Source organism: Neophocaena asiaeorientalis, unplaced genomic scaffold (assembly GCF_003031525.2).
Source record: "Neophocaena asiaeorientalis asiaeorientalis breed wild unplaced genomic scaffold, Neophocaena_asiaeorientalis_V1.1 scaffold268, whole genome shotgun sequence".
Lineage (NCBI taxonomy): Eukaryota > Metazoa > Chordata > Mammalia > Artiodactyla > Phocoenidae > Neophocaena > Neophocaena asiaeorientalis.
This window is the reverse complement of record NW_020173979.1, coordinates 4442117-4453424: the sequence shown is the minus strand read 5'-3', so window position 1 is coordinate 4453424 and position 11308 is coordinate 4442117. Positions and strand designations below refer to the sequence as shown.

Below are 11308 nucleotides of genomic sequence, written 5' to 3'. Positions count from 1 at the left end.
TATATATATATACTCACATCCCCTCCCTCTTGCGTTTTGCTCAAACCAAAAAATGTTTCACGCTGACAATCAACATGAACACTGTGCACTTGTTAATAAGTGTGCTCATTACTCTTGCCTGCCGGGAAGCATCAACTCCTGCGTTCTAGCCTGCTTTTAGCAGAGAGACCTATGCTTCCACCTCCTCAGCCTAGGACTGTGATTGGGGAAAGAGATGTTGGTGAGATGCAGAATGAAGAATGAGTCCTGCAGGCTGGAAGTTTGGTGTGTGGCGGGGAGGGAAGAGGGGAGGTCTTGAAGTTCATCCCAAAGGACACAGAATTCTTGAAAGAGGGTTCAAGATCCTCCTAAAACTAATCTTGTGAGGTGCTTGAGATCATCTTTTCTGAGGGTTTTCTAAAATCCAAGAAGAAAACCGGGATGCTTTTTTCCCATTGTCTCTCCTGCCCCCCATCTCCATGGAGCTGATGATAAAATCAGATAAACAGATCTGCCTTTGAGAATTGCCCACAGAGGGACTGGGACCCAAGGCGTGGAGAATTCCCCCATTGGATCCACGGGAAGCTGATTGAAGCAGGTCATCTCTCCCCAGTGATGTGTATATGAGAGAAGGGCTTCCAGCTCCATGCACCGAGGCTTTTACCTTTCAGCATCTGCCCCTTCCCATAAATATGCTATCAGGAGTAATAATGACTAGCAAAGAAGTGGAATCATTGTTGGGACTGAGTGAGTTAACGAAGTGTATAAAATCTCTAACCCAGGGTGGGATGGTTGTGTTACTGTAGTTATTATTATTGGGAAGAGAAGCAAAGGGCCTGAGAGAAAGAACTGAGAAGAAACAGGAAAAACGGGGACCAGGACCAACTCTGAACTCTACCCCTCATTGCCCCCACTGCTGACCACTGGGAATCGGAGTCCTGGGGAGTCAGAGAATGCTCTCAGTGAAAGAATCCACAGAGACCTGAACTCCAGGCCTGGCTCTGCCACCAACTAGTTTTATCACCTCCTGGGAGACCCTTGTCTGAGCTTCCTCTGTCAGTTGGTACTCATTCTTGTGATAATTAAGATAAAGGAAAAAACCTGTGTGAAAGTCCCACACAGTGCCCAACCCATGAAAAATGCTGATAACATTTAGTTTCCCTCTCTTTGCCCCTGTTTTCTTTCTTTTTTTTTTTTTAAGTGGTACGCAGGCCTCTCACTGTTGTGGCCTCTGCCGTTGCAGAGCACAGTCTCTGGACGTGCAGGCTCAGCGGCCATGGCTCATGGGCCCAGCCGCTCTGCGGCATGTGGGATCTTCCCAGAACCCGTGTCCCCTGAATCGGCAGGCGGACTCTCAACCACTGCGCCACCAGGGAAGCCCCTGCCCCTGTTTTCTTATCTGTAAAATGAAAATAATGTTGCACCCTAATTTGAAAGTTTGTTATGAAGAGTAGCACAGTATTTTTCAACAAATATTTGTTGAGAAACCTCAATATGTGAAGTAATGTAAAAGGTGAAACAATTTTGCAAATTATTGGGCTGGCCAAAAAGTTCATTCTGTTTTTTCCCATAACAGCTTATGGAAAAACCCGAACGAACTTTTTGGCCTGGCCAATAGAACTCCTAGAGCATTTTTTAGACATTGTGAACTTCCTAATGGAAAAGGCTTTCCTCTTCATCTGTGCATAGTGTCTAACACAGGCCCAGTAAATATCTGAGAAAGAAGAGAGAGAGAGAGGAAAAGAGGAAGGGAGGGAGGGAGGAAAGAGAAGGAGGGAAAAAGGAAGGGAGGGAGGAATGAAGGAAAGATGGAAGGAAGGAAGGAAGAGAGATATCATTACTTAATTATTGTACAATTATCATCTTCATTATAAAACTAATTTAAACAAATGCAGCCAGTGCCCCCAAAAGAGCACCAAGATAAGGGCTATGATAAAGAACACTAGAATAATTTTCGCATTTTGACCAGTAATGGGAATAGTAATGATTTTCTCTCTGAATCATAACCATCTTGCAGTTAATAGTTCGCCTTCTGGTAGAATTGAGAGCTCTGAGATGGCGCTCTGAGGAATTCTTTCATTTCTTCCCCACCTTTTAAAGAAAAGAGAACTCCAAATGCAATTATTGGCATTATTTTTATACCAACTGCAGCAGAACATTCCAGAAGATGAGGCCTCTACCAAATTAGTTTATCCGGATGAGATTTAGACAGTATGTTACCGTTACTGGGAGAAGCACACAGAAGCCCACATACCCTCAGCAAGCCCTACGGAGTCAAGCGAACGTGAACACAGCGTTGCCCATGCGTTTTCGGTTAGCTAAGTGAACTGCTCCAATCTTGGGGGGCCCTGTACCACAGGACACCTCTGTTTACTTCAGGTTACACAGCAAAAAGCAAGCTGTAAGCAGCAGAAGTAGCCAGCCAAAATAGAACTTTATTTTCTGACCGCTGGGGGCCACCATAAATGAAGTTTAAGCAGCAACAAGTCAGACTCGACTGAAACCATTTGCCTGGAAGGAAGATTTGTGGCTAGAGAACTGAAGCTCATGCTACCCAGAAATTTCCAGAGAAAGTCTTATTCCCATACCTGAAAGAATATTCCTTTCTGTCCCCAGATCCAAACCCCCAATGGAAAAGGCTTTTTCCAAAACTCCGTGTACATACTCAATCTGTGACTTTCCCATGGGACCCAGCTGCTGATGATCCCCTGGAGCGTATGGATAATAATAATGATACTAATATAGTTCTTTCTATGAATAATAACTAATTCATTTCAGTCTTCACAACAGCTGTCTGAAGTATGTATTATGATTATATCTGTTTTACTAGTGAGAAAACTCAGGCACTGAGAGGTTAAGGAACTCACCAGTAGTCACAGAACTAAGTAAGAGGCAGAGTTAAGAGTCAGTGCAGGCAGTCTGACCCTGGAGGCTTGCTTTGAACCTCTATGTCACGCTGCCGTTCACTGGATGTCCAGGACTACGCTAAGCAGTTTATGGCATTATTGCACTTCATTACTGCAACAATCTTATGATACGGGTACCAAGAGTATTCCCATTTTGCAGGCGAGGAGGCTGGCTGCAAACATTTAAATGACTCGTCCCAGGTCACACAGGTGGCAGAGCTAAAATTCTCACGCAGAGATTCTGTGTACCTGCAATTGTTTGGTGAAAACTATGTGCTATGGACTGAATGTTTGTGTCTCTCCAAAATTCACATGCTGAAACCCTAATTTGAAATGTGATAATACTTGGGGGTGGGGCCTTTGTGAGGTAGTAAGGTTCAGATGAAGTCATGAGGATGGGGTCCTCATGATTGGATTAGTGTCCTTATTGGAAGAGGAAAAACTAGAGCTTTCTCTCTTTCCACCACGTAAGGATACAGCAAGAAGGCAACCATTTACAAGCCAGAAAGAAGGCCCTTACCAGAACACGACCATGCTAGTACCCTGCATTTCAAACTTCCCAGCCTCTAGAATTGTGAAAAATAAATATCTGTTGTTGAAGCCACCCAGTCTATAGAATTCTGTTATAGCGTCCTGAGCTGACATAGACACTAGTCGTTTGTGAGTGTGACAGTCTTGGTTCCCAAGAGTCCTAAGGGACTTTGAAAACCATAGCCAGTACTCATTTGTCAGACTGTGACAATTCTGAACTGGAATCCTGTGTTTTGTGATGTCTGGGTCAGAACAAGTCAGGTAGCTGATACATGAGGTCGGTTCACCACCTCCACCCCACCATCCTCACTCAGGGGGAACGTCTCATGAATGACCAAACCTTTGTTTCTTTATGGCAAACAGCTCAGAGGGGGAAAAGTTGCCTGCTAGTGTTGATAAAGAATTGAAGAGGGCCAACAAAGATTCTTGGCCAAAAAATTATAATTTGGGACAAAGCGAGAAAAGTGTCCAATTCTATGCAGGCTGATATCTACAATGCAAACATATTCACCTTACAATCTATATGGAAATAAGAAAAAGCAATTTGTGAAATGGATTCCGTAAGTGTTCCCGTTAGGGTAAGAATTTCTCATCAAATGAAAGATGGAAATTCAATAAAACTTTAAAGGGAGGTTACACGTAGAGGGAAGATTTGTGCAGGCACCACATCATGTTGGATGGAAATGTGATGTGAGAAAAAGCAGGCTCTTTAATAAACAATTCATGGATCTCTCACAAGTATCAAACCACAGATACCCCATTTATTAGCTGGATGTGTGGGGAACTGTGGACTTTGGAGGCAGGACTTAGACCTGGGTTTAATACTCATACACCTATGAGACCTGAATTTCCCTCTGTGATCTTCTTGGGAAAGTGGAAATACCCACACAGATATATTGTGAGAATCCACGGAAATGGCCTGTGTAAAGCACCCCACAATTTCTAGAAAGTAGTAGTTAAATCTGTCTGGTTATCTTTGACATAACTCACATGAGAGGCAGATGTTCCTAAAGCTCAGGGTTAGGAGACAATCAGGGGGGCACTTGTCTTTGAGACCAGAATTCTTGAACGAATTTAAGTCTTTGCATGGTGACAGCAAAGGCAGAAAGTGGGAACCACCACTCCTCCTTCTCATGTCATTTATTCCCAGAAATTCCAGAAAGTGGCAAAGGATTAAGTCTAGTTTCTAGCATCTGGCCTTGCGTCTAACAAATGCTGAGTAATACATGTCGGTGGAACTGAACTGAGAATGTTTTGTGCAAGGTGAAATAATACAACAGGTAAAAATGCAGGACAGAAACGTGTCTGAGACCAGAGCCATCTGCCCAGAGCTGACATCTAGAGCAGTGAGCATACATAATCTTGCAAAGGGGGTGAATACAGAGGCAGGAGAAAGTCAGGAACAGCACCGGTCTTATAAGGTAGAGAGTTGTTGGAAAGGCAGCAATAGAGAGGCAGGAAGGAGCAGTGCAAACCAGGAGAGTTTATAGAGAAGGCAAGAGAACAGAGTACTGACTTACCAGAAACTTGGAAATACCTCTGCTCCTAATTTAGTTCCTCATGTCTGGCTGTGCTAATGCCTAAAATACCACGAAGCTCATTGGGTTAAGTATTTCTCTCGCTAGGGCTCCACAGGATAGAAAACACAGTAAGGCAGGACAACCCCGGGCAGGTGAATTTGTCAGGTTTCCTTTTGGGCAGGTGGGATCTGGAATGGCAGAGTGGTGTCCTGGTAAACCTGTAATGGTGAGGAGGGGGAGGAAGCACTCAATTACAGTGTTTGCCAATTTTCTTGGTGTAAATACTCCTGCTGTGGTTGATTTCAAGCCACCAAAGGTGTAACAACTGTCTTGCTGGTTTCCTGAAATTTTAACAATCAGCTTTCACAAGCTGGAATAGACTGACTCCAGGCACTGCCCAGGCACCAATGAAATTGGAGATTGATATATAGAACCAATGGGGGAGTTACAGAGCAGAGAAGACAAGAGTTTCCTGAGTCTCACTCAGATATGTAGAATATGTCTCCCCCTTTCACAAAGAAGGAAAGAAAGGAGAGACCAACTTTCACATTTAGTTATTGTTGTTGTTTAAAGTCAGCTACACACACGGGAGGAAATTTTCATAGTGGGTCTCCCTCTGGCCCCAGACCCTACAGAAGCAACTAAAATTCTCAATTATCCTTCTGGAAATATGTTATGTATAGGCCAGCATGTGTATGTGTATATGTCCCTTTCCAAATTAAAGTGATAATGGTAAAATGTAAAGGTCCCTTTTCAAAATTAAAATGGTAATGTACTAAACAACATTTTTCATTTAATTATATATTTTGAGAATTATATATTCTCAAAAAGAGAATACATTTTAATTTATAATTAAATTTACAAGATATATAATTTTAACGGCTGTATAATATTCCTGTATCCCATTCCTATAATGGCTATATAGTATTCCTTTTATGTAGGCACTGTAATTTATTTAACCAGTGTGCTCAATGATAAGCATATACTTTTTTCACTCTTTTGCTGTTATAAACAAATGACACAGTGAATATCCTGTACACATATATATACTTGCACACACAGGTAGGCACCCCTGTGTGTGAAATTTCAGGACCCAAGGGTATATACACTATTTATTTCTGATGTACTTTTTTCCCTCCCAAGAGGTTGTATGAATGTACATTCCCACCCACAATTCATGAGAGTGTCTTTTCCCCACATTGTTGCCAACATAGCGTGTTCTCAAAATCTGAGACGAGCATTTCTTAAACGCATACTCTGTTCTCATACTTGGCATGGGTTCTCTTATTTGAGGTAAGTGTATTCACAGAAGCGGAAACTGGGCCTCATGGAGATCGAGGAACTTTCCCAAGGTCTGTGTGACATTAGTCTCCAATCTTCCTTCTTCACCACATTGACTACCATTCCCCACGAGGTTCACTGCTGACAATCCCGTGCAGGAAAATTGCATGGGAGCCGAGAAGAGCCGAGAAGTTTAGGATACATGAATATCATCTTTTGCTTCACCATATTTTTTTTTTTTTTTGCTTTATTTCCAGAAGTTTTGCTCATTCAGTGCTGCCCAGTGATCATTTAGTCAGCCTGACTACCCTCTTCATAATTTCTGATACTGATATAAAACCTGTCTAAACACAAATATAACTGTGGGCCCAGCCCAGTTTACAATTACTTTCTTGATGATCCGGTTTCCAGGGACATTTTGTGATGTCAAAGCAGGGACCACCTATATCCCAGAATAAGCTTGACGGGTTTGTAACTGAAGAAGTAAAAACAAATTGTTGTCCTTTTGAAGAATAACCCTCATGTCTAAGTCTATCTCAGATCAAAAGCATTAAGTCTCTTCCCTTCTGTCTTCGTTTATGTCTACTCTCACATGCGTTCCCTCTGAGTGGCAGAGAGAATATGCTGTGAGACATTGCCAATTACGGTCACACTCGGGTAGCAGATGGTTAGGGGTTGGTTAAACCTTTAGGGAAACTGCCTTGGGAGAAAATGAAATAAAAGCAAAGATTACTATGAAAAAACATAGACGTTGCCAGCTAGGAGGAGGAGAAAGGAGGAGGGAGCAGGGAGGAGTGGAAGGGTGGGAGGGGGGAGAGACTGCGAGGAAGAAAGACCGGCGGAAATAAACCGTGCACTTAGAACAGCGGGAAGGGAGGCTTGGAAGCGTGGTTTTCCGGCTTTAAATGCCCGCTTGGCGTCTTGCTGGTGCGCCAGTGTTCCGTGAGGATGTGGGCGGAGGGCGAGTCTGAGGGGCTCCAAACATTGGGAATAGTGGTGGTCGTGTGGTCCTCTCTGAAACTTTTGCACTACCTCGGGCTGATTGACTTGTCAGACGGTAAGCAAACCCCCGAGCTTGCCGTTTTATATGAATGTGTTTTTCAGCTTAGGTTGTTGTGAGAGTAGTTTAGAATACGCATGGAAAGTGACGCGCGGAGACCCGAGAGATTTGAAAAAGCCCGGCTAAATTAGCGCTGTATTGATTCCGGCCTTTCTCCAAGCGCCCGAGTGATGCGCTGTCCGTGGTGCTGAAACGTGGCGTCTGCAGCGTGATGGGGGAGCGGCAGGGGAATTAGGATCTTCTGTTCCTACCCTATATGCATGTGAGTCTTGGTGGATTACTAGCTGTGTGAGACTAGCAGAATACATCAAAACCCTCTCTAAAATTGTCTGATGACTATATTGTTGGTATAGTCGTTCTATATGACTGTCAAATGACTGTCAATGTCAATGACTGTCAAAAGTCATCGTACTGATTAACTTTGTTTAAGAAGTAGTTGGTAAGATTATGGTGGTAAAAGATCTTGTAAAATGCTGATCACAGTGCCCAGCAGCTAGAAGACATTAAACAAGTATCAGTTTCTTTCCCCAGCCCTTAATCCTCAACCCGCATAAGAACCTTTACTCTAAAACCACCTAATCAGCCATGACTTTAACTCCATTCTTTAGTGAGAATATAGTTAAAAATTCAGGTTAACCATGTTGTTTAATGTTTATTACTAGAAAGTTAGTGGTTTGGTCCCCAAAGTTAAAGGAGCTCAAGAAATAAAGAGTATTTTCTTCCTCTTCATGAGACTTTGCTCCAAATAGAACATAGTTTTTCTAGATAATTCTTATCACGTAAAATTAGGATCCAGGAAAGATTCCAATTTTGATGAGCAATGCATTAAACAAGACCAGCCTCCAACAATGTATATTCATATTCGATGTATATACTTCCATAACTGCATGGTGTAGACAGAATTCCTCTCCCAAGAGGTAGTATCACATGCATAATAATGAAATACGTTTGCAGACAAAGGACTAGCTAAAGTACCAATCAAAGCTGAGGTAGGCCAGAGACTGAAGGACAGAATGATGTGGTTGGATGAACTCTGGACTAGCAGTTACAAGACCTGGTTTCTATCAATAATCTGTCTCTGTTTAACCTTGTTCAAATCATTGTTTTACCTGGATCTCAGTTTCCTATGGCAATATTGATGATTTTCAATCTCTGCTTCATGGAATTCTGGAGTAACCAAAGATTTCTTTTATTTGCTTTCGAGCAGGGGTTGGTAGGGCAGACTCTGAGCCCTTCATTCCTGCTTCCACAAAACCAGCTCCACTTTATCTGTCCTATATGTTAGCCCTATGTAAGAACTTTTAAAGCTTTAGCTAAAATTTAGTGAATCTATGATTCCCCAAGTCTATGATTGTGTTTCTCTGAGATTTTGAAAGCTGAAACATATTCAGAAAACTTTTTCTTTCTTAAAAACCACCTGAAATCTAACAATCGGGAAGAATAGTTCTGTATGCAAATAGAGACTCTTCCTGTCCCTCAGTCCCTTATATGTGCTCTTCTAAAACTCCAAATTCAACTTGCCAGTCATAACAATTGAGCAAAGTCTCTGTTCTCCACCAGATCCCAAGAGAATGTGTCCCATCCCTACTCAGAGCTTCAGAGCAGAAACCCACTGAGATTACAAAGTAATGCAAGAGCTGCCTACTTCCTTATAAGGCTAATGGTGCAGTGGAAATATTACCCTGTTCCTTCCTTTCCATATCCAGAGGTGACCATCTCCCTTCCCCTGCTTTAACTTCTCAAGGTTACAGCTTTTGGTTTTATTACCACAAAAGATATCAGTTATTCATCTAATGTTATGGTAATGAGGGGATTAAGGTGAAAAGTAGAGGACATATGTTTAAGACTGCCTCCAGGAACTCAGGTGAAGGAAGGGATTAATATTTATTCTGCATCTACAATGTCCCAGGTGTAGTGCCAGGTGCTTTTATATGTGTGAGCTAATGTAACCCTCAAAATAACACTCTAAGGGAAAAAATTTAATAACTCTTGGAAGTTGATATCATTATTCCTTTTATATAAGGAAGAAGACAGCTTTAGAGAAGTTACATAAAATTTCCAAAGATACAGCAACAGCAACAAGCCAGTATTGGTCTCTAAAATTTCATCTTCTGTCCTGGACACCTAGTACCTCAACAAGTAAGCCCCCTCCAGATGGAGTCTGTGGTCTGTCATTAAGTCTATACCACACATATGCTCCTATGCTATAGCCTTCACCATGTGGCCCAAAACACCATTTTTAATGTGTGTGTGATATGGGAAACTATTCACTCACTTAAGAGGAGAAGACCTCCTCCTACTGGAGGAACCAACAGGATGCAGTCAATTTAAAGAGAGCAGTGGAACATCTCTAAAGAACCCATCAGTAGTCTTTCTTAGGCCCTTGGTCTTGTTCTTATTTTATTTTTTAGTAGTAATTTTGAAGTAGCATACATATTAGGCCTGGAGTCAAAATAGCTGGGTTCGAATCCTGGATGTGCCATTTATCAGTCGTGTGACCCTGGGCAAGTTTCTTTTCTCCAGGTTTCACTTTCCTCATTTGTAAAAATAGAGAATGACGGTTGTATTAATTTCCTGTAACAAATTATTTCAAAGTGGATGGCTCAAAACAACAGTAATGTATTCTCTCGCAGTTCTGGAGGCTAGAAGTCCAAAAGCAAAGTGTTGGCAGGGCCATGCTTCCTCCCAAGCCTCTGGAAGAGAATCTTTCCTTGCCTCTTCCAATTTCTGGTAGCTCCAGGTCTTCTTTGGTTTGTGGCAGCATCACTTCAGTCTCTATCTCCATTTTCACATGGCCATCTTCTCTCTGTGTCTCTGTTTTCACATGGTATTTTCCTCTTCCTTATAAGAACACCAGTCATATTGTATTAGAGCCTTAATGGCCTCATCTTAACTTGATTACAAATGCAAAGACTATTTCCAAATAAAGTCACATTTAAGTTATCAGGGATTATGACTTCAACGTATCTTTTTGGATAACACGGTTCAACCCAAAACACTGGTAGTAATGCTACATATTGTAAGGATTAAATGAAGCAGCATATGGGGAAGTACCAAGCTTGTTTTCTGTTTCATAGCAGGTACTTTATAAGTGTTTAATTCTTTCCAGCCTTAGATCATGCCAATGAAATGAATATACTACTCATCAGACAAAACAGACAAAAGCCATGCTTTATGTCTTTGATTTAAAGTCCATCAGGCCTCTTAGGAAGTATAAGCCTTCCCTTTGGATTTGACAGTTGCCAGTGAAACTTCCAGAGTAGGAACACTGACATGACCTTTCCCCTATATGCTATGTCACCACACATACCCAGCCTTCACTGCCAGGGCTTGCTGATCCATCAAGCTCATCGTCACTTCCACCAAAGTGAGGATAGCAGGGGCTGCAGAGAGAAGATCAAGACAGGGGTGTGGAGGTGACAGACAAGTAATGCCCCCAGAAGATTCAGAGACCAATACCAGTTAATTCTCTGCCTCTCTTCTCACTGCTTGCTGGGCCAGCTTTATGCAACTTCACCCTCACCAGATGAGAGCCCTCTCTCCCCAAAGCACCATGTCTACGGGCTCTGCCATAGTAACTTCAGAAGTGATTCACTGCTCCAGCTCAAAGCACTGCCTGAAGCAGTGAGGCACACATCAGTGTTTCTCAAAGTAGGTTCTCCTGCTACCATATCTTATATCTGTCTAAATATAGGGTTATTTTGCCGTCTCTGACCGTAACTTATTCATGAAACCAGGAGTGTCACAAGCTACACAAGAACAACAGACCAAAAAAAAATAGCAATAATAACTTGGTAAACTTGGGGAAACCATGAGAATCCAGGTGTGTTTATTGGGGCCTTTAGAAAGTCCATTTTCTATGTATTCTAAATTGTATGAAACATGTAGTATTACTCTGGAGATTTGCTGGATCCATTTGATGGCAAAAGATTTGAAATATGGTTCATATGAAGCCAACTACCCACACATATCCAACTTTAACCATTTGTTATGGACTGTTTAGTATTTTGTAGCTTAAGAAAATATTGCCC

The 11308-nt window shown here is 42.1% G+C and overlaps 1 protein-coding gene across 5 annotated transcripts in view; it reads left to right on the top strand.

Moving 5' to 3' along the window:
• The window catches only part of KCNIP1 (potassium voltage-gated channel interacting protein 1), a 350368-nt gene that overhangs the window by 290958 nt on the left and 48102 nt on the right, over positions 1–11308 (top strand). Inside the window, exon 1 of one of the 5 annotated variants that reach the window (XM_024753408.1) lies at positions 7187–7274. The exons of the other annotated variants lie outside the window; for them this stretch is intronic. The gene's annotated coding sequence lies outside the window, so the exon portion shown is untranslated. Of the gene's footprint in view, positions 1–7186; positions 7275–11308 lie in introns of those variants that run through there. 5 annotated transcript variants of the gene reach the window in all.